The 22,915-nt window shown below is 43.6% G+C and overlaps 1 protein-coding gene across 2 annotated transcripts in view; it reads left to right on the top strand.

Moving 5' to 3' along the window:
* The window catches only part of ZNF532 (zinc finger protein 532), a 700,664-nt gene that overhangs the window by 475,810 nt on the left and 201,939 nt on the right, over positions 1-22,915 (top strand). The gene's annotated exons all lie outside the window — the stretch shown is intronic.

The raw sequence follows: 22,915 nt of genomic DNA, 5'->3' as shown, positions 1-22,915 counted from the left end.
ACCCAGGGGAAGCAGACCCCCCCCCCCCGCCAGACAACAACTCCGGGGAATGCAGAGATCTATGCAATGGAGTTCCTCCTCTTCACAAACAGGGAGTGCAAAGCCACCCCTTTATGGTAAGAACTCAGAATGACTTTACACTTCCACCCCCTACCTCTGCCCACCTGCTTGTGCCCCTCGGAGGAAAACTCTCCTTTCACGCAAGCAACTGGGCCACCATTACCAACGACTGATGGGTCCTCAACAAAGTGTCCCGGGGATACAGATTTTATTTCCACACTCCACCAACCCCAAAAGGGTTCCCAGATCTTCCTCCAAACCAATGGGCAGAGGCCAAAAAGCAAGTCCTCTCCCTGCTCTCCATGAGGGCAATACCGCATGTTCCTGCAGAACAGATAGACTGAGGTTTCTACTCCAGACTCTTCTTGCTACCCAGAAAAGAGGGCACATGGCACCCCATCCTCGATCTATCCATTCTAAACACCTTTCTGTTGATGCTCACCCTCCAGCAGCTTTTACCAATGCTTTCCAAGGATGCTTGGTTAGCCACCCTAGACCTAAAAGAGGCCTACCTACACATCCCAATCAGGGAATCATGCAGGAAATTGTTTCAGGGCAGGATCTGTGCACTTACAGTTCTCTGCACTACCCCTTGGCTTATCCACCACTCCCAGATTTTTCATAAAATGTCTGGCTCCCGCCATTGCTTTTTACAGACAAACAAATATTCAAATTTACCCATACTTAGATGACTGCCTGATTTAGGCAGACAATCAGGAAAAGCTGCTACAGCACCTGACTTTTGTAAAGGACCTACTGACCTTTCTGGGGTATACTGTCAACAAAAAGAAATCAAAACTAGTCCCCACACAAAAAATTGTATTCCTGGGAGCAAGCCTGGACACAGCATCCCAGATGGCATTCCTTACTCCAGAAAAACAAGCCTACCTAACAGGCTACTTCTCTCAAATAGCCACCAGATCCCAGTTATCCGCAAGGAAAATCCTGCAAGCTCTAGGGTTCATGGCCTCCTGCATTCTACTCATTATATGTATACCAGACTGCATATGAGGAAACTATAGTGGTACCTAAAAAGCCTTTGGTGTCAACACTCTCAAGACCTGGAAACTCTCATACCAGTGATACCTCATCTAAGGAAGGATTTCCTTTGGTGGGCAGCAGCATGCAACCACAACAAGGGACTTCCCTTCTCACAACCCCATGCCGCCCAGACCCTCACCACAGATGCATCAGACTATGCCTGGGGTGCACACCTGGATGGCAGGTGCATTCAGGGCCATTGGAACCCAAATCAAATACATGTGCACATCAACCAAAAAGAGATGCTAGCTGTTCAGCATGCCCTGACAGCTTCAGACCCCTACTCTCCCCGGGGCTTCTAGTGATCAAAACAGGCAACACCACAGTGATGTGGTATATCAACAAGCAGGGAGGGACTCACTCTTATACTCTCTGCAGGCTCGCCATGACCCTTTGGCACACAGCCTCAGCCATGCAACTACACCTGCTAGCACAATTCATGCCAGGCTCCCTCAACTCTCTGGCAGACAAATTAAGCAGAATCCTGCTAGACCCACAAGAGTGGCAGCTAGACCACAGAACCTTCACTCTTGTAACTCAGAAATGGGGCACCCCGAAGATGGACCTCTTTGCCTCCCACTCCAATCATCAGCTCAGCAAATTCGGCACCAGGGAACCTCACAGCAAGGCCTGGAAAGTGGATGCTCTATCCTTCCAGTGGGTGAACTTCTCGGTCTACGCATTTCGACCTCTACCACTTATTTCAAGGGTACTGCTAAAAATAAGGGAGGAAAAACCGAGGGCAATCCTGATAGCCCCAGACTGGCCACGCCAGCACTGGTACCCACTGCTGCGCAGCCTGCCACCCCTGCCACCATGGCAGCTGCCTCAGATCCCAACACTGCTGACCCAGAGGAATGGTGAATTCATGCATCCCCAATTGCAGACCCTCAATTTGGCAGCCTGGCTTATTCCCTGACCTCTTCTCAAGCTGACAGCCTAAGCAAACAAGTCCTAGATGTTATGCATGAGGGCAGATGCCCCAGCACTAGAAAATCCTATGCTGACAAGTAGAATAGGTTTTGCATCTGGATCCAGGCTAAGGGAGCCAGAACGGCACAGCCCTCCCTACCTCTCATCCTGGATTACCTAGCAGACCTACTACACAGGGGTCTATCCTTCTCTTCTATTAAAAGTCATGCCTCTGCCATCTCTGCTCATTACAGAACAGAGCCACCTCTCTTCTCACACCCTCTCATCAAACAGTTCGTAAGAGTGGCTAACAACTTAAGGCCACCCAGATGAGCTCCTACCCCAACTTGGGACCTTAACTTTGTGTTGGAAAAACTCACCCTACCCCCTTTGAACCTGCAGCTTCAGCAGTGTTAAAATTCCTCTCTTGGAAGACAGCCTTGCTTCTGGCCAGTTTCCTATTATATGATCAAAGACGCATTCTTTCGAATGCGTCTTGATCTAACTTGAAAGCACGAAACGGCAAAACACCAAAACGGCATATAAGCAAATTCTTTCCCTAGGAAAGAAATCGCTTTGCCGCCTTTGTTATTTTGCCATTTTCATCACTGTAGCGCGATCTCAGAGTTGGTATATTTAAGTAGAGGGTGTGGGGGGCACAGCCCTCCAATTTATGTAATGTTTTAAAGTTTTTTTTTTTTTTTTTGGAGCACTGATTTTTTTTCCCTGGGAAAAAATTTGCTGTTCTAAGTGTTTGGGATTGTAAGCTTTCACTTACATGGGGTCGATGAGTCAACATTCGCTTTTTTAAGCATTTGCCGATTTAATATAGACCCTTCTGGCCATCACTTCAGCTAGAGAGTGTCAGAGCTACAAGCACTCATGGCTGTAGAGCCCTTCATCATTTTCCATGCTGACAGGGTCTCCCTCAGGACTAACTCATCCTTCATGCCTAAAGTGGTGTCCAGTGTGGTTCTCAATCAATCCATTACTTTGCCCACCCTTTTCCCTAACCCACAAAACAAGGGGGAAAGGATTCTGCATTCTCTAGATGTGCACAGACAGCTCAGATTCTATCTGGACAGGTCTGAATCTTTCAGAAAAACTGATCAACTGCTTGTCAGCTTCGCAGCAGGGGCAGAGGGAAAGGCCATATCCAAACAAACAATTTCCAAATGGATAGCACACTGCATCCATTTCTGCTACAAACAGCACTGGAAACCGCCCCCAAAGGGGGTCAGGACACAGTCCACCAGGGCAACCTCCACCTCTGCAGCTTTTCTCAGAGGGGTCCACACCAGGGACATCCCGGAGGCTGCAACATGGACATCTGTTCATACCTTCACCAAGCAATACCAGCTGCCTATCTTCCCCAAATCCAAGGCAGGCTTTGCCACCGCAGACTTGCAGGGCATCCTAGCTAGCCCCTAGTCTTCTTGACTGCCACCATCCTTTTCTTCAGCTTTGGGAATCAACCCAAATGTGATGACTGCAGCAGTGAAAAATGAAGAACATAATACAATTGTGTACACTTACCATAAATGTAGATGTTCGAGTGTATTCACTGTTACAGTCCTAGTTTCCCTCCCTCCATCCCCCTTGTCTCTCTCTCTCTCCTTACAGGGAATTTTTGGTATTTACTTTCTACTGGTGGTGTTCTTCCACCATAACCTAGCTCCCTATTTGGGGGCTCTTGTCAGTTAGTGCAAGAAACATCTACATTTATGGTAAGTGTACACAGCTGTACTTTTACCAAAATTGTAGATATTCGAGTAGTTCACTGTTGCAGTGCATACTCCCAAACTCCAGTCCCTGTATCTGCTGATGGATTTTAGACAACTGAGGAAGTCGTGTTGTCCTCAGGCATCAGACTGTTTGTTCGCTGCTTAGAAAAACCTGAAGATGGTGCCCTTCTTATACCCTGATGTCCAGACATCAGTCGTTGGGACATCTGTCAGCTAGGGCTGATGGAAGGACTCTGAAAATCAGGCCGGTTGCAGACCTCTGCATGACAGAATGACACAAGGATCAGTATTGCAACATTAATGTATTTGAATATTTACAGTTATGGTAAGTGGGGCACAACTACTCAGTGTCAACGTCATTTATCTTTTTAAGTTTCTAGTGCTGGAATTTGTTAAAAGGTAGATGTTCGTTGTGTTTCACTGTTGCAGTATCTGCTTGCAGTAGCCCTCAGTCGGCCTGATTAACAAAGTCTTGGGTCCTGTGTCGGTTGCTGTCCCTTCTTCCATGATGTCAGGTCGTCAGGGGTATAAAACATGAAGCCGACGCCATTACATCAGTCTTTCTTGCCGTGTGGTGCCCAAAGCAGAAGCAGTTTGCAAATGCCAGTCGGTCGACTCCTGAAATTTTCTTTTTCGAGTTTCAGAACCGAAGTCTTCAACTAAAGCTAAGTACTCCCTTGGGGAAACTTTTTCTTGCTCCTTACCGATGTCAGTAAAAGTTAATAATTGCATTACTTGTAGAAAGAAAATACCTCACAAAGATTTTCATTCGTACTGTATTCCTTGCCTAGGCCCTGACCACAACGTACCTTGCTGTCGGCTTGTGCTTTATTTAAACAGCGCACTATCCGTCATCGGTATATTTTCGCTTCTAAATATTTCGGTTCTCAGTTTAATTATCCAGAAATGTCATCGGTTAGCTATCCGACTACTGGAATTCTGAAAAAATGCAAAGCTAAAGACAGAGACAGGCCGCCGAGGTCCAAAGCTGTCGACGACGCTTCTCCTAAGCCAGTCACCAGTTTGCCGGTACTCAGTGAGGTGCTTTCGCAGCCCCTTATACCCGCTACATCTGACTCGCAGGCCTCTACTGAGACCCATTCGGAGTCTGGTATGCTGCAAGATGTTTCAACTGCGGAACCTGTGGATGTCTCTACCTTGGATGGGTCTGGAACCGCTGTACAGGCACCGGCATCTGAGGGTGTATTCAGGCCTGTGGACTTGCATATTAAACCGACGCCTCTTTCTTCATTTAGGCCAAAATCTCGAACCATGCCTAAGAAACTGATGCCCAGGCCGCATGATCAGGCCTCTATGCCTAAAAAACAAGTGATAAGACTGGCAGAAGATCTTATAACTCTAATCAGGGGAAGGCAACCTCCCCCTTCTAAGAGACCTAGGACTGAAGTTGTTTATGGATCTTCTGAACAGGATTCTGATTTTACTCATTCTTCTGATGATCTGGATTTGCCCTTTTCTACTTATGAGGATTCTGATGCAGAGGACTCTATTCCCTCTGCTTCCCCTCCAGAGGATTTTTCTTTTGGTGAAATCTTACATACTCTAAAGGAGCATTTCCACTGGGAAAGCCAGGATTTTTCTGATTCAAAAAAGAGGCTTAGGGATTTCTTACTCCTGCCTCAGCATAGGCCTTTAGCTATACCTCCTGCACTAGACATTGTTGATGATGCCTTTTCAGAATCTAATTTGGCCCCTGATTCTTTGCCTCCTGCTTCCAGAAAACCTGACAGATATTACAGGGTTCCTGATTCTCACAAGTTCCTTTTAAAAAATCCTATTGCAGATTCAGAGACTATTTCACAGGGACCCAAAGGCATTAAGGCTTCTACTGCTAAAAATCCTATCCCCTCTGATAGAGACTCTAGGACGCTGGATAGATGGGGTAAGAAAATGTACACTTCTGCAACTTGGCCATTAGGGCTTTAAACTGCCAGTTTCATGTGTTAAAGTATCAACAACATGCTATTGGATTGCTTAAACAGAAAATGATGTTAATTCCTGACTGCGCTGAAAATAAAGAATTACAGGATTTAATGCATTCTGCTGAACAGGTTGGAAAACATACTTTGCAATGTGGATTTGATTCATTAGAGGCCTCTTGCAGAGCTGCTGTTACTGGGTCTGTGCTCAGAAGACATGATTGGCTTAAGGAGCAATCTTTGCCTGATCGTGTTAAAGCTAAAGTGTTGGATGCTCCCTTAAATCAGGACCGCCTGTTTGGCAACAAGGCTGAGGAAGTTCTTAAAAAGATGGAAGGTAAAACTAAATCTATGCAGACTGTTAAAGATTTCCTACAAGTTCAGCCTCCTAGATTTAGTAGGCACTGGCCCTCTAAAAATTGGTCCTTTCCAGCCCCCTCCAGGTCTTCTCAAGCCAAACCGAGACACAGCAGAAACCCCAGGTTCCAGTCCCAAGGGACACACAAGACTAGGCAGTGGGGGGTTTCCGCACCCAAACCTGGGAGCAGTAAGACTCCCCCCTATGGAAAACTGCCTCAATGACTTGCTTTTAAAACTTCCAAGCACTTCCCAACTGAATGCTCCTTTAGGCAGAAAGACTGGTCTGTAGATCAAAGACTGGGAACTCATTACCCAGAACAAATGGGTTGTAAATATAGTGTCCCAAGGATACAGATTTCATTTCCACATGTTACCAACACCAAGCGGGTGGCCAAATCTACCCCCAAATCAGTGGACAGAGGCCTGGGGGCTATTCAGTTGGTACCAGAAGAGGAAAAGGGACAAGGTTTCTATTTGAGACTTTTCCTAGTATCCAGAAAAGACAATACATGGCATCCTATCCTGGACCTTTCTATTCTAAACACCTTTCTGGTGATTCCAAAATTCAAAGTTCTGACTCTTCACCAGCTGCTTTCTATGCTAGGCAAGGATGCATGGTTGGCAACACTAGACGTAAAAGAAGCATACCTGCACATCCTTAGCAGAGAGTCTTACAGAAGATACCTACGCTTCAAAGCAGGCTACATGCACTATCAGTTCTCTGCACTGCCCTTTGGCTTATCTACTGCACCCAGAGTATTCACAAAGTGCCTAGCTCCAGTCATTGCATTTTGCAGGCAAAGAAATATTCATATATACCAATACTTGGACAATTGTCTAATTCAGGCAGAAAACCAGGACATACTTTTGAATCATCTGGCTTTTGTACAGAGGGTGCTAACTTGTCTGGGGTACACCATAAATGAAAAGAAATCACACCTGGTACCCTGTCAACAAATTATATTCCTGGGAGCAAGCTTGAGTACAACTTCCCAGATGGCTTTCCTCACCCCAGCAAAACAAATTCACTTGACAACCTACTTCAAACAAGTGGCCACAAAAACCCTGCTATCTGCAAGGCAAATACTACGAACATTGGGGTTCATGGCCTCCTGCATTCTTCTAATTCCATATGCAAGACTGCATTTGAGGAAACTACAATGGTATCTAAAAAGCCTATGGTGTCAACATTGTCAGGATCTAGAGTTCCTTTGGTGGGCAGAGGCCTGCCACCAAAACAAGGGACTACTATACACACTACCCCCTGCTGCCCAAACCCTAACATCAGACTCATCAGACTATGCACGGGGAGGGGGGGGCGAACCTGGCAGGGAAGTGCATTCAGGGCAAATGGAACCCAATTCAAATGCACCTTCACATCAATCATAAAGAAATGTTAGCTGTACAGAATGCTCTGACAGCCATCAAGGACCACATTCTTCCATGACAGTTAATGATAAAGACGGACAACTCCACTGTTATGTACTACATAAACAAGCAGGGGGGGTACACATTCTTACCCCCTCTACAGACTAGCCATGGCATTGTGGAACATAGCCTTGAGCTACCAAGTACATCTACAAGCTCAATTCCTGCCAGGAAAACTAAATACACTGTCAGATGGACTAAGCAGAACCCTCATGGACCCACACTAGTGGAAACTGGAACCAAGGATTTTCAACATGCTGACAAGCAAATGGGGGGGCCCAGATATAGACCTGTTTGCCTCCCACCAGAACTATCATTTGGAAAAATTTTGTGCAAGGACTCCTCACAGACAAGCTTGGAAGGTGGATGGTCTGTCCTTCAACTGGAAAAACCTATCAGTTTATGCCTTTCCTCCTCTGCCTCTGCTTTCAAAAGTACTACTAAAGATCAAACAAGACAAACCAAGAATGATTTTGATTGCACCAGCCTGGCCACGCCAACACTGGTACCCCCTCCAGCGCAATGTGTCACTGTTGGCCCAATGGCACCTGTCTCAGACTCCTACACTGCTGTCTCAGCAGGAGAACCAGATTCTGCACCCTCAGCTTCAAACACGGAATCTAGCAGCCTGACTAATTACCTAAGCTCTCCTTTACCATCCCTCAGTAAACCAGTGATGGATGTCATTTTAGAGGCAAGGATGGCCTAGTACTAGAAAATCTTATGCTGAAAAATGGAAAAGATCCTCTGCCTGGAACTAGTCTCAATGGATGAGCACAGCAGTGCCCAGTTTACCTCAGATTTTACAATACTTAACTGAGATGCTTCACAAGGGCCTGTCTTTTTCCTCAATAAAAATTCACGCCTCAGCCATTTCAGCTCATTATAACACAGAACCTCCCCTCTTCTCTCTTCCACTGCCCAAGCAGTTCCTCAGAGGGGCCAAAAATTTAAGACCACCCAGGAGAGCTCCAGCTCCAGCCTGGGACCTTAACTTTGTATTGGAGAAACTCACCCTTCCTCCTTTCCAGCCAGCTGGTACTGCAGATTAAAAATTCCTTTCTTGGAAAACAGCTTCCTTTTAGTCATCACTTCAGCAAGAAGGGTATCTGAATTACAGGCCCTTATGGCAGTGGAGCCTTTCATCATCTTTCATGCGGACATTGTGTCCCTCAGGACCAATCCCTCTTTCATACCAAAGGTGGTATCCAGTGTGGCCTTTAATCAGTCCATTAATTTGCCTACCTTCTTTCCTAATCCACAGAACAAAGGGAAATGGATACTGCACTCCTTAGATGTTCACAGACAACTTAGATTCTACTTGGACAGGTCTAAACCTCAAAGGAAATCTGAACAACTGAGGGTGGCATTTGCTGCAGGGACAGAGGGGAAGGCTATTTCAAAGCGAACTATCTCCAAATGGGTAGGCCATTGCATTCACTTCTGCTATAAGCACCATGGATAACCTATCCCACAGGGGATCAGATCCCACTCAACCAGGGCTGCATCTACCTCTACAGCCTTTCTCAGAGGCGCACCTACCAGGGACATCTTAGAAGCTGCTACCTGGAGTTCTGTACATACTTTCACCAAGCATTACCATTTGCCAATTTTCTCTAAATCCAGAGCTGGCTTTGCCACTGCAGTTTTGCAGGGCCTTATTGCTGGTCCTAATGCTATCTAAATTCCTCCTCCCATCCTTAGCTTTGGGAATCTACCCAAATGTAATGACTGCAACAGTGAAACACGAAGAAAATAGTACAGTTGTGTACACTTACCATAACTGTAGATGTTCGAGTGTATTCACTGTTGCAGTCCAGTCCTGGTTACCCTCTCTCCAGCCCCCTGACTTCGTTTGGCTATACCTGTTCTCTCCTTTTCAATGCTTAAAAGCTTTTTGGTGTATTTGCTTTTTTGTTTGAGGTATAACCTTGTATATTTATAGATTTAATTGCTTCCCATTAGGGGGGCACCTGACATCTGGGGCAAGAAAAACTGATGTAATGATGTCAGCTGCATGTTTTATACCCCTGACGACCCGACATCATGGAAGAATAGACAGCAACCGACACAGGACCCAAGACTTTGTTAATCAGGCCAACTGAGGGCTACCTGCAAGCAGATAACCCAAATGTAATGACTGCAACAGTGAATACACTCGAACATCTGCATTTATGGTAAGTGTACACAACTGTACTTTCTGATCAGACCCTTGGATCAGGCTTGGCCACTATTTTTAACTCATGGAAGCCTACAAACTCTTGAGCTCCCCATTACCCATAATTCCTTGCCGCTATTCCTCTCAGATCTCGTTTGCCGCTCGTCGCATCAAGATATGGTTGCTGACTTGTCTCAAGCTCTAACAGTAGGATTTGCTTACACAACTTTTAAAATTTAAAAATTCTTTCACTTAACCTTCTTTTCTCTATCCGATCTTTTTGCTATTTCCTGTTTGCCAGAAATAGAAATAATTTTTTGTAAATCTTCTTTGAGAATCCGTATCTCGCTTACTCCTCTCTCTACTCTCTAAAAAATGCATACATATATATATATATATATATATATATATATATATATATATATATATATACATATATATACATATATATTATATATATATATATATATATATGTACATACATATACACATATATGTGTGTGTGTATATATATATATATATATATATATATATATATATATATATATATAGATATATATATATATATATATATATATTTATAAATAGCAACTTGGTTTTTCCGTATTTTTTGTGTGTGTATGTGGTTCTGTATTTCCTATGTTAATTTCACTTCTTTCCTCTCAGTATCCTAAACATGGCAGAAAGGGGTTTTAAGAAGTGTCTTAGATGTGGACACAAAATGCCTTTTTCAGACGGGCATGCATTGTGTGTATAGTGCTTAGGACTGGAGTATCTGAATAAGCGGTGTGTTATCTGTGAGGCAGTTAACCCACAGGCCATCACAGAGAGGAAAAATGAACTGATTTTGAAGAGGTTGCTGCCTACAACTTTCTCTCAAGCCATCACTGGGGCTAACCCTGTAAATCACGCAAAAAGATCCAGGTCCATTGATGTTCCATCTTCTGCGGAATTGAGAAAGAAGTTACCGAGGTCGAATCTGACTTCCCTGGTTTCACTCAAGTCTTTGGATCTGACAAAGATGGTTTCCCCAGATCCTAAAAAGAAAACAACATCGGATCATAAGTCCTTGGATCTGAAACCCATCCCCTGAAGTGTCTAGTTGACTGGTGCCTTCAAGGGCACCCTCTCCCTTCCTAGTGAGGTGCTCTAGGCCTTCATCCTTTAAAATTAAAAAAAAAAAAAATTAAATTAAAATAAAAAATAAAAAAAATGTAAAAATTTTTTGGAAAAGTCTAACTGAAACTAATGTGGCTAAGACATTGAAGGAGTTGGTCATGAAACAACTTCAGTGGATTGCCATTAGAATCCCTACCCCATCGGATCAGGGACCTCCATTAATGTCCACTCCTTCTCCTCTGACTAGACACTTGGTTTCAGAGTTTTTCGGTCAGACTCAAGGAAGCTGGGTTCCTCGGATCCGACAGTGACTCTGACTTTGTTGGCTCTGACTTTTTTGAATCCAGATGGCTTTTGGAGCCAGGGCTTCCATGTTGCATCCGGGGTGTGCAGTCAACTCTGAGGTTTTCGGAGCTGTCTCTTCCTCTCGGAGCTTCAGTGTTCAATAGTTTGGCTCTGGCTTCCTCCTTGGGTGAACAGCCTGCAGAGGAGGAGGATGCTAGAGGACTAAGGACTTTCTCGCTCTGCTGTGTTGGTCTCCTCTTCCCTGAGGAGGTCAGCTTTTGAGGTAGTGAAGAGGGTATTCACTACCTCGAAAGCCAACCTCCCCAGGGAAGAGGTAGTGAAGAGGGTCTTTTCAGAACCTTTAGATCAGGTGGGTCCTGCCCTCTCAGCTCCATCCTTAACCACTGTTTTATCTTGTGAGCCTCACCACTCCATGCCACGAAGACAGACAGTCCAAAGTTTCCAGAATGCCCAATCTGGGATTCCTTCCTCTTTTGACACTTCCCCCGGATCATCCCACTGAGGAAGTCCCTAGGAAGAGACGGTGTAAGACGAAACACCTGGACTCACCCCCAGAGTCTCTCGCTACTGATACCGACCTCAGTGAAGCCGAAGGGTCCCCCATGTCACTAGCCGATGACATCTCCTTTGGAGACATCCTCAACCTCCTTGTCCAAAACCCTTCTCCTGAGGAGTCAGCATGTCTGGAAGCTTTCAGGACCATCCCATCTAAATCCTGGGTAGCCCCGTTGCCCGACGATTTGGTGGACCTAATTTGTCAAAAGGCTTGGAAGGAACCTGACTTGACCAAACTCATCCTCAAGAGACCAGATAAAATTATGGCACTGCCAGTAGAAATGGAGTTTTGGAGTAAGGATGTACCTGTCGATGCTGTGGTTGTGATGGTGGCCACAAAAAAGGAACTCACAGAGGAGAGTTCAGCTGTCCATCCTCGTAATAAAGAGTCTAGGGTGAATGACAGGTTGGAGAAGTGAGCATACACTTCAGTGACTTTTGGCATTTGATCGCCCATTTTACTAGGTTGCAAAAGGATCTACTAGACTAACTTTCCAACTCGTTGACAGGGACCACGACTGAAGGAACCCAAGAGTCTGTGCCCTCTCAGATGGCTACCTTACAATCAGTTTTGAACTCTTCATGAGGCTTATCTCCATTGCAACAGGAGGTGCTTCAAGAGTGGTGGGTTCAAGCATATCTATAAGGAGGCATGTCTGGATGTGCCTGTGTGATTTTGCAGAGCCTTTCAAGTCTTCTTTCGTCAACACTCCATTTGATGGCTTCTCCCTTTTCAGACCCACTATTAAAGAAACATTTTCCAGGTGTGAGAAGGACGGAAAGACCTTGTCTGCTATTGGAGTACATTTGTCGAACCCCCCCCCCCCAATCAGTGGGAAGGTCACAAGATGTGGTTCAGAAAATCTCAAGGTGCATTCCAAGACGCACGTGGAGCTAGTTCTCCCAGAGGAAAATGAGGAAACGATAATGGCAGAAGACACCCTTATGGCTGAGGAGGCCCACACAACATACAGGGTCCAGAGATACTTTCTTTGACAGGCCCTGTCAATGCTCCTGAAAGGTGGCCTGATTGTCTACCTCTGGAGGCAGTCAGAGGTCATCTTTTCTTGCACCTAACCACCTAGCTTGAAATAACAAATGACACTAGGGTGCAGAGGATAATTACCAGAGGCCATACTGTACCCTTTTCCCTACCACCCCCAATATGTACAAAGCTTCACAACACTCAACCCAGTCAGAGGGAGCATGCAGGCCTACAAATTCAACAGTTGCTCACAAAAAGAGCCATCCAAGAGGTCCCACCAGAGCAAATAGGGTCCAGAACTTACTCAAGGTTCTTTTTAGTTCCAAAGAAAACAGGATACTTGAGACCCATTTTGGATCTCAGTGTATTGAACAAGTCTGTCAAACACATCAAGTTCTGGATGGTCATGGTACGATCAGTTCTACCTTCTCTGGGGCAAAATTGACTGGATGTGCTGTATAGACCTCTTGGATGCGTACTACCATATAAAGATGAACAGATGGTCCAGGAAGTTCTTACACTTCCGAATGGGAGCCAGTCATGATCAGTTCATATTGCTGCCCTTTGGTCTCACCATGGCCCCCAGGGTGTTTACCAAGTGCATGGCAGTAGTAGCAGCACACCTCAGGCTGCACAGAATCGGGGTATTCCCGTGTTTGGATGACTGGCTCATCACCACCCCAACCAGGCATCAGTTGGTACAAGCAAGAAACCACATACTGAGAGTTTGCTTAGATCTTGGCATCACCATAAATCACAACAAGTCCAGCTTGCAACCCACCCAGAAACTGGAGTTCATAGGCGCACTCTTCATTACACAGTCCATGATCGCATCACTCCCAATGTCACGGATACAGACCATCAGGAAAAAGGTCAACAGAATCATTTACAGTATGAGGGCCTCAGCCAAAATGGTACTACAAACTTTAGGCTCCATGTTGGCAGCTATAATTCTGTTGCCCTTAGTAAGGTATCACATGAGAATTTTACAATGGATGCTGCTGACAACAGTGGTCCTTCTTCACTCACCCAATGTCCACAAAAATAATAGTAACACACACTTGCAAAAGTTATCTTCTATGGTGGATGCACTCTTGCCAGCCCTAACAAGGCTAACCGTTCATACTTCCTCAGCCCAAGGCCATAGTGATCATGGACACCACTCAAATTGGGTGGGGGGCATTACCAAGGGATGATAGTCCAAGGCACTTGGTTCCCCAAAGAGGCTAATCAGCATATTAGTGTTCTAGAGATGAGGGCAGTGCTTCTAGTGTTGCAGGCACTCCAGCACTCTCTTCCTCTGGGAACAAAAACAGATAACATGTCAGCAGTTTGGTACATCAACAAACAATAAGGAACCAGTCTTACCTCCTGTCTCAAGAAGCTCTCAGGGAGTGACAATGGATGACGGCTTCCAATCGCTTTCTGGTGGCATACAAACTCAGCAGGTCCATTCTGTTACCTCACAAGTGGTCCCCTCAGACAAAAAGTGGCAGAATTGATCTTCTGCCACTGCAGTTATCCTTGCTGCGATCTCTTCACATCTCCCCCTAAACAACAAGTGCAGCAGCTTCTTTGCCCTAGTCTCCCCAACGGAGGAGTCACAAAGGGATGCTGTTCTCCACGATTGACCCCCGGTCTGTTATACGCCTATCCCCCAACTCCCTTGATTCCAGGTTTCTGCAGAAAGCAGCCAGATTGAAGAGCACAGTAATCCTCATTGCACCTTACTGGCCTCGACAGGTATGGTTCCCCTTTCTTTGACTTCATCTTTTGTTTCCACCTTGGATTCAGGATCTGACTCCAGACCTTCTGCCCTATCCGACAGGACTAATTCACCCAGACATACGAAGTCTAAAACTGACCGCATGGTTTTTCCAGTTCCATTGATGTCCAGGCAACCTATGCTTTCTTCCCTTGTCTTTTCTATTATGTCTTTGTCCTATAAAGCATCCACCAGAATGTTTTACAAAAGCAAGTAGAAACGTTTTGCTTATTGGGCTGAATGAAATCTCATAGACCCTTTTACAGCTCCCATATACGCAGTTCTAGAGTTTCTAGATGGTCTCTTTGATGAAGGAACTACTTCATCAATAATTAAAGTTCATCTAGCAGCAATTTTGAATTTTCATGTCAAATTCCAGGCTTCTCCTTTAGCTTCCTCAAAAATTTGTAAAGTATTCTTGAAAGGTACGCTATTATTTAGACTCCCTTTTATGACCCTGCCCCTCCATGGGATCTAACTCTAGTACTGCAAGCTTTTACTCAGTCTCCCTTCAAACCTGCAACCAAATGGGATTTGAAATTCTTAACCTGGAAGACAGCATTTCTAGTGGCTATAACTTCAGCTAAAAGGCTATCAGAATTCAAGCTTTATCCTCAAACCCCCCCTTATCTAATTTTTCATAAGGATAGAATTTCCCTATGTATCAATGCTTCCTTTCTACCAAAGGTGGTGTCAGAATAAAATATTCAGACCATTAACCTCCCAGTGTTCTTCCCAAACTTAAGTAATAAAGTGGAATATTTGTTGCATTTTGCTTGATGCACACAAATGGTTAAGATTCTACTCTACTGTACAAAGGACCTGAGAAAGTCTGACCAACTCTTCATCTCTTTTGCACCCCAGAGACTGGGAAAAGGTGTCACTAAAGTGTCTGTAGCCAGATGGATTATAGAATGTATTTCATTTATGTACAATAAATTGAATATCCCTCTCCTCAAACCCTTGAAAGACCATTCTACCAGGTCTGTGGTTACCGCTGCTGTTTTTCTTTCAAGAGCCTCTGTGAATGATATTTGTGCAGCTGCTACTTGGCCAAACCCACATACCGTTGTCAATCATTAGAAATTAAATTTGGTCTCGAGGGAAAGAGTGGCCTTTGGTTTGGCCATTCTTAGGAACATCCTTCCTTAGGGCCACCCAGGGCTTAGGTAGCTGGGGACTCTGGACCATACATTGATGTTGAATGAAAGTTGACATCATCAGGTAAAGAAGTTATGTACTCACCGTAACATTACATCTGAGTTGTCCATTTTCATTCACCATCAACTCCCCACCCTCCTACCCCCGTCCATACCTCTTAGTGCAAGAAATCTGGACAAAGCCATAAGTAAAAGTGGGACAAAGACCCAAAAATAGGGACAATTTTTAAATATTACTCTTACAAGCTTCGAAAGTTGATAGAATAACAGGTTTTGCATTAGCACGTATTTTCTAAAGGGTATGAAGTCTGAAACACAAATATCTCATTATTTTCTAACTTCGGTCTTTAATGATTTGCAACTTAATTTGCCAAAAAAACCCACAAATTTTTGAAAAACAGACCAAAGATATGAGGCAAAAATCTGGACATTCTATGAAAATCTATACAGTTGAAAGGTATGCCCCTGTCTATACATAAGAAGTGAGGATGTGAGGATTCAAAGAACACCTTAAATACCTTACAGCTTGATCTCCATTGATGGTCTTCATATGTAGTTGCTACTATTTTCTTTCCTTTCGAGTTGTATGTATTATCTGAGGGGAGGAGAGAGGCATTATGGGTAGAGAGGAGCTCAAGAGTTTGTAGGCTTCCACGACCTAAAAATAGTGGCCAAGTCAGATCAGCGGGACAGATCCGAACCCATACATTGATGGGGAATGAAAAAGGACAACACAGATGGAACGTTATGGTGAGTACATAACTTCCTTTCAGTTACAGTTACAAAGTAATAGTTACAAAGTAAAGATTCAAACAGAGGATAGAATGGAGAGCCAATGTCATCAATAGCAGAGCAGTGTATCCCATAAAAAACAAGCCAAACAAAAGAATATGACACTGCAATGTAATAACCACAGCCAATGGAATAAACTTACGTGTAGCTTGTTCTGATATGCACTGCATGGTAGGAATAGCTCATACCACACTGCTGAGATGGAGATCGGTATAATTTGTCTACTTTTGGGGGTGAAGAAATTTGAAACCCTCCACTAAGTGCAAAGGTGATCTGAGCCTACAAATACAGAGCTGTCAGGCTGCTGAGAGAGAGAAAGTGAGACACCGGGCAGTACCTTCTTGTCTGCTTGTATATGAGAAGGTGGAGGAATTTGAAAGCTCCAGAAAATCCATTGGCAATCTGATCTTATAAATAGCTAGCTGCCAGGCTGTTCATCTGTTGGGGGGGGTTGAACTTGAACCTCCACAAAATTCATTTGCCTTATGAGTTTTATAAATAGGGAACTGCCAGGCTGCTATGATGAAGCCTAGGAACTCTTTCTTATCTGCATGCTTTTGTTTGTGTGTGTGTGCGCGCGTGTGCATGTGTGTGTGTGCATGTGTGTGGGATGGAGGGAGTTAAAACATCATCAAAATTCAGTGGCAGTGTGAGCCTACAGATGTGAAGCTGTCAGGCTTCTGAAATGGAGACTGGCAAAACTTTCTTGTCTGCTTGTGTGTGTTGCGGAGGCTAGAATCCTTAACAGAGTTCAGCAGAGATCTGAGACTACAAGTGGGAAGCTTTCTGCTGAGGTACCAAGTTGTGGTCACAGGGAAAATCCCAAATTTCATTTGTAGAGTTTTGTGCCTTCTGTTTAATGCACAAAGTCCAGCAGTTGTCTAGAATACATCTTGAAATAGATGAAAACTTTTATTTTATTGGGACATTATGAGGCTCAGACATTGTCCGAAACAGCCAGAGTGGTAGGGGCAAATTCATTACTGAGCTTATTTATTTAGTTAGTTATTTTATTCTGAATTTGTTAACTGGCATAGAACATTGATCCCACTGGACCCATTTCAGTCTCAGTCTGGGGAAAATAGGTACACAAAAGTTGCGTGGCATTATATATAGAGTGAATGAAAAAAAATGCAATATATATATTTATAGACCAAGTGAATGGCGTAGTCGGTTTGAGGAAATAAAGGGAATAGATAAATGACATTGTATACAGAGTGAGTGAAAAACACAGTATATATGTGCATGATATATAGAGTGGAAATCAGAGTTGGCATGCTGAAAGAATCGCAATCAAAAACCGAGTCAGAGCAAGATATGTAGATGGAAGAAGGTAATGAATAGGTTAAGTTACATGACCAGAGAGATAGCAGTTGCATTTCCTAGAGTCTTTAAATAAGCTGTTATTTGTGAATGGAAAATAATGTAAGAGGAATTATCTTTAAGAAAAGAAGGGAAAGATTCCCACAGTTTGGGAACCAAGGACTAAGAAAGCGTGGTGGTCTGTGTAGCAAAGCCCAGTTTGGAGAATTTGGAGGGGGAACATGAGTGGTTAAAATGTCTAATGTTGAATGGAGCTGCATTTAAATCCTTGAGGGTAAAATTGAAACCTAGCTTTATTAAGAATTGTCAAAGGGGTTTGAAATGCTGCGTCTTGCAAATAGACATGCACAGTTCATGTCCTGTCATAGTCTAGTATAGTACATTATTGTGTGTTTCCACTGGGGCATTAGTATGACATTTGCTGTAGATGCATAGTGCTGTACTGGTCCAGACAACATCTTCACCGAACAGTCATTACACTAGAATCAGAAGTATATATTTCTGTACAAGAAAGGATTTCTTTCTTAGTTGTAACTTACAGCAGCTGGAATGATGTGTTCTGCGGCAGCCAAACTGTGTGCGTGTGTGTGTGTGTGTGTGTGTGTGTGTGTGCGTGTGTGTGTGTGTGTGTGTGTGTGTGTGTGTGTGTGTGTGTGTGTGCGTGCGTGTCATATCCACTGCTGAGCTGTTTTTAAGTCTTTTAAGGTAGAATTGCAATCTTCGGAGCATGTTATACTTAAGTGCTCCATTATGATTCCCTGATAATTTTGTTAGGAACTCGAATGAGGATTAACATATGGCCTTTAATACATATGCACTGTGCATAGTGGCTCATAGACCTTCACTGCCCCAGTCTGACATTTTGCATTATACTCCCTGTTCGTTGGAGGCAGTGTGTAACCTCCTGTCAAGGATGCAAACTGCATCACTGGCCCAGAGTATATTTTTACTAATTTTCCATTATCTTGGAAGGAAAACTCACATATATAGTGCTCCAAAGTTATTTATTTTCATTTGTAAGATGCTGTGGCTCAAACTCCATGAATGGAAGCAGACAAAGTGTGTGGTCAAGCTCATTACTGAGCTGCATTTACATCCCTGGTAGTAGAATTAATATTATGTGCATATTCTGAGTATCCTTGTAAAATTCTGTGAAAAGTTTCTTATGAGGTTTCAAAGTGAAATTGACGTATTCTTTTCTTGTACGTGTGCTTTGTGCAACAGGTAATAGGTCTTCACTGTCACAGTCTGACATTTTGCATTTTACTGTATTTCCATTTGTTAGTATATGACATATACTCAGAATGTAGTATGCGACACTTGCACAGACTATATCTTTACTGAATTGTCACAGCATCAGAAGTAATAAATGTATGTATTTTACCCAGTGAATGATTTTTTTGAAATGTTATATGCCATAGTTCAAAGGCCAGTGTTGGAAGCAACTAAGGTGTAATTATCCACTTCGTCATTGAGCTGCAGTGATATCCCCAACCGTAGAATAACAGTTTTAGGGACATTTTGTAGTTGGCCATAGCACTGCCATTGTCTAAAAGTTTCATAGTAATGTGTCAGTGAGGGTAACTATGTAAAATGTTGGGGCTCACATTGCTTAATCCAGAAATGTGAAAACTGAATGGATACGTCTGAGATTGAAGGTTCTTAGAATATTTCCTTTTTTCTAAGGTATGATGATCTTGGTATTAGTGTACATATATTTGAGGTGGTATTACCCTCATACTAGTAGTGCAGGAGGGCTTGACTCATGCAAAAAAACTTACTTTTTTTCGATATATATATATTCATATATATATATATATATATATATATATATATACATTTTTTTTTTGCATTTTTCTGTCTCTTTTTTTTCAGTCTTATGAGACTCAGCAGTACCAGTGGGAGCTATCAATGAGGGTTTGACATGTTGTTTTTGATACATAATTACCAAATGTATGGGGTTCAGAGACCCTATAGCTCCATCACCTGATGCTTTGTGTTATACTTAGGATTCCTTTGAGGGATATATATTTTTCTAAGCCTATTTTAGCCAGTATTAGTGCAGAATGACTTAATTGAAGTGTCATTGCATCTGAAGTAAAAGTTGTATATATTTCACATGAAATTTATGTTTTTTTCAGTCATAACATCATGGCTCAAATACCTTGTTTGAAGCATTTAAAGTGGTGAAGTCAAATTCAATGTTTAGGTGCACAGAAGTCTCTAGGGGTGGAATAGCACTTTTAGATACATTGTTTAGCATCCTTAATTCACCTGCTGCAAGTTTCATTTTGAAGTCTGAAAGAGGAGGTGGCCTATCATATGATCTGATGTTGTCAGTCTTCCTCTGTTCTTGACTTGTGGGTTACAGTTCCGTTCCTCAGAACCAATCCAGCCGTTTTAAAGCTCATGTCAGCCAAAAAATCTCTCGAGCTGCTAGTCTACCCACAATACACTTCTCTACATTACCTCAGATCTCGTTTGCTGCTCTTGCGAGTAAGACAGGTCAGCTGACTCTCTTGTAATGAAGTATTTTATAATTATTTTATAACTAGTTTCTGGAAAATGTTGTAATTTTTCCCAGTTAGGTTTTCTCTTATTGGACTACTCTTGAGCGAGTGTTTCCTTTACCTCTGGTGTTTCTTTTCCCTACCATCGCTGGGAGTCTCTTCTTTCTTTTTACCATTTGGTGACTTTACTACCTTTATTGGTAGTTTTTCTTCCGTTTTCTGTCTGTGAGCTTTCTTTCTGATCCTGTTTTCTGTCCTTCTGCTTTTCTATTTCTCTTTGATAGAAAAGGCAGAAAAAACAAAATCCTCTACAACAGGCTTTAAACAATGTTCTGAGTGTGCCTTGAAAATGCCAAACTCAGATAATCATGAAAAATGTATTTATTGTTTTGGTGTACTCCATTTGATCGTGGATTGCTCCATCTGCCAAGGTTTCAGTAATAGATCCTTGACAGAAAGAAAGATTAAACTGTTCCTGAAAGGGCTTCTTAAAGCCCCTATCAAGGAAGCCTTGTCCAAGGCTGACCAGTCTCCTCCTGCCTCTGGATCCAAGTCCTCTTGTTCGGTGCCGATGTCTCCATCGGCACTGATTGTCAAGAAACACAAGCACGCTTCCAAGGTTTCATCTTCTGAACTGAAAGTTAAGGTTTCGAGGCTCTCGGAGCAGACAAAATATCTGGGACTGACAGCTTCACCGGCGCCTTCTACACTGGCTACGACAATTGTTACTAGTATAGCGACCATGGCTCCAACATCTGTGCCAACTACCATTCCAACCAGTTTGGTGCCCATTTCACCCTCGGTGCAGACAGTACTAAAGTTGTTGTTGTCCTCAGAACCCAGATCTATTTACTCTCCATCCTTGGACCCATTCCATGGTCATCTCCCCAGTCCATTCATGGAAAGACCCGAATCACCTTCTGGTTTATCCATGTGCTCCACCAGAAGTCTTTCTGAGGCCAGTGTTGTTAGGTTGGTGGATCAGATCTTGGCAGCCTAAGGTTTTCCGTCCTCTTCTCAAGACCCTCTCCCCTCTGGTGCAGTGGATGTTTCTCCATCCACCATTACATATTCTCCTCCTCTAAACTCGACACAGGCTTCAGAGTTTTCAACTTCAGAGTCCCTGGCACCGATAGCTTTGGCGCCAACAGCACTTCTGTCTTTGTCACCGAGTCTAGCCCTGGCTCCCTCAGTGCCTTCGGCACCATCGGATCCCCTGGACCGTGTCTTCACCATCAAGCCCAGGGGATTTGAGCTGGCTCCAATTTTTTCCATGGAGCCGACCGGACCCCTTTTGGCTGCATCCGTGGTGAACCCTTCCTTGGTTCTGGTCTGTCAGGTGGGGCTCTCAGGACGGGGTGTGACCCCAGTTCCGAGTTTGTCTGTCTCTGTTCTAGGCCCACCCCTCCTCAGGGGATCCTGCCTTTCATGCTATGGGAAGGGCTTTAGCTACTGCGTTTCATGTGGTCCCTGGGTTATTGGAGTCTTCCTCTGTGACCCCAGGTTATTCATTTCAAACACCAACCTCTACCTCTGGGCAGTGTGCACCATGCTCGCAAGACTTGCTTTCTAAAGGCATTCCCTCTTCTGAGTCTTCCTCAGATGTCCCCACTGAGGAGCCCCCTCAGAAGAGATTGGGTAAGAAAAAATACCTTGGTTCTCCTGAAGAATCCGTCACAGAGGATACGGATTTTGATGAAGGGGAGGGTTCCCCATGGTCACCCCTGGAAGACGTCTCCCTTGTAGATATTCTGGAGATCCTAAAACAGAGGGGTGATTGGAAGTGCAAAGACCCTTCCTCGGAGGAATCTGTGTCATCATCTCTCTCTACTCTTCCCTCATTAGGCCATTCATCGAGTATAATGCCCCATTTGGCATGTATCCCACTAGACACATACAACAGCTGGAAAGACCGCAAAAGTACCTCACGAAGAGGATCCTAGGCTTTAACACATGTCCTACACAGACAGACTCAAAAAAACTACAGCTATTCTCTGTCTCATATCGTCTACTAAGTGGTGATCTCTGCTAGATTTACAAAGCCATGTCTGACCCAGCTCTGTTAGAAATGCTACATCTAGAGAAATTCCAATCCCTCTGCATCACATGCTCCAGAGACCTCAACCTCATTACCACAATCAACAGAACATGCTGGAAGGACAGGTTCATAACCCAGAGACTGCCCATGCTCTGGAATAGACTTTGCATGCTTGTCAAGCAGAGCACCTCATTGGCCCTCTTTAAGAGAAATCTTGATGAGTGGATGGGAAATAGAAAGTTCACACCGGGGATCACTCCAGTGGCTGTACTTGATAGAAGCACTGGGAACTAACGTTGGGCAGCAGGATGCAGGGCTAGGCTTGTAAAGGCTCCAGGGCCATTAGCTTAATACACACCTATGAACCCTATGAGTTCACTGGTCTTTACTGTAATTGACATTTTGCGTTATACTTCACTTCCATTGGGTGTTAGTATATAACTTCTGCTAAGACTGTTGTATGCAGCTCTTGTCTGTTATATATGCTTACTAAGCTGTCATTACATCAAAAATAAAAAAAAAACATACACACTTTTCCAATGTAGGTAATTTCTATCACTGGAATGTCAGTGCAGTGAAGTATACTATATATATATATATATATATATATATATATATATATATATATATATATATATAAAATGTTGTGCATTTTGGGATCACAAACTAAGTGCATTCTGTAATTGAGGAGTTAAAACATATTCTGATACATTTTCTG

The sequence above is a fragment of the Protopterus annectens genome, chromosome 1.part0 (assembly GCF_019279795.1).
Source record: "Protopterus annectens isolate FY-2018-M chromosome 1.part0, PAN1.0, whole genome shotgun sequence".
NCBI lineage: Eukaryota > Metazoa > Chordata > Ceratodontiformes > Protopteridae > Protopterus > Protopterus annectens.
The sequence above is the reverse complement of the archived record's forward strand: the minus strand, read 5'-3'. Positions and strand labels throughout refer to the sequence as shown.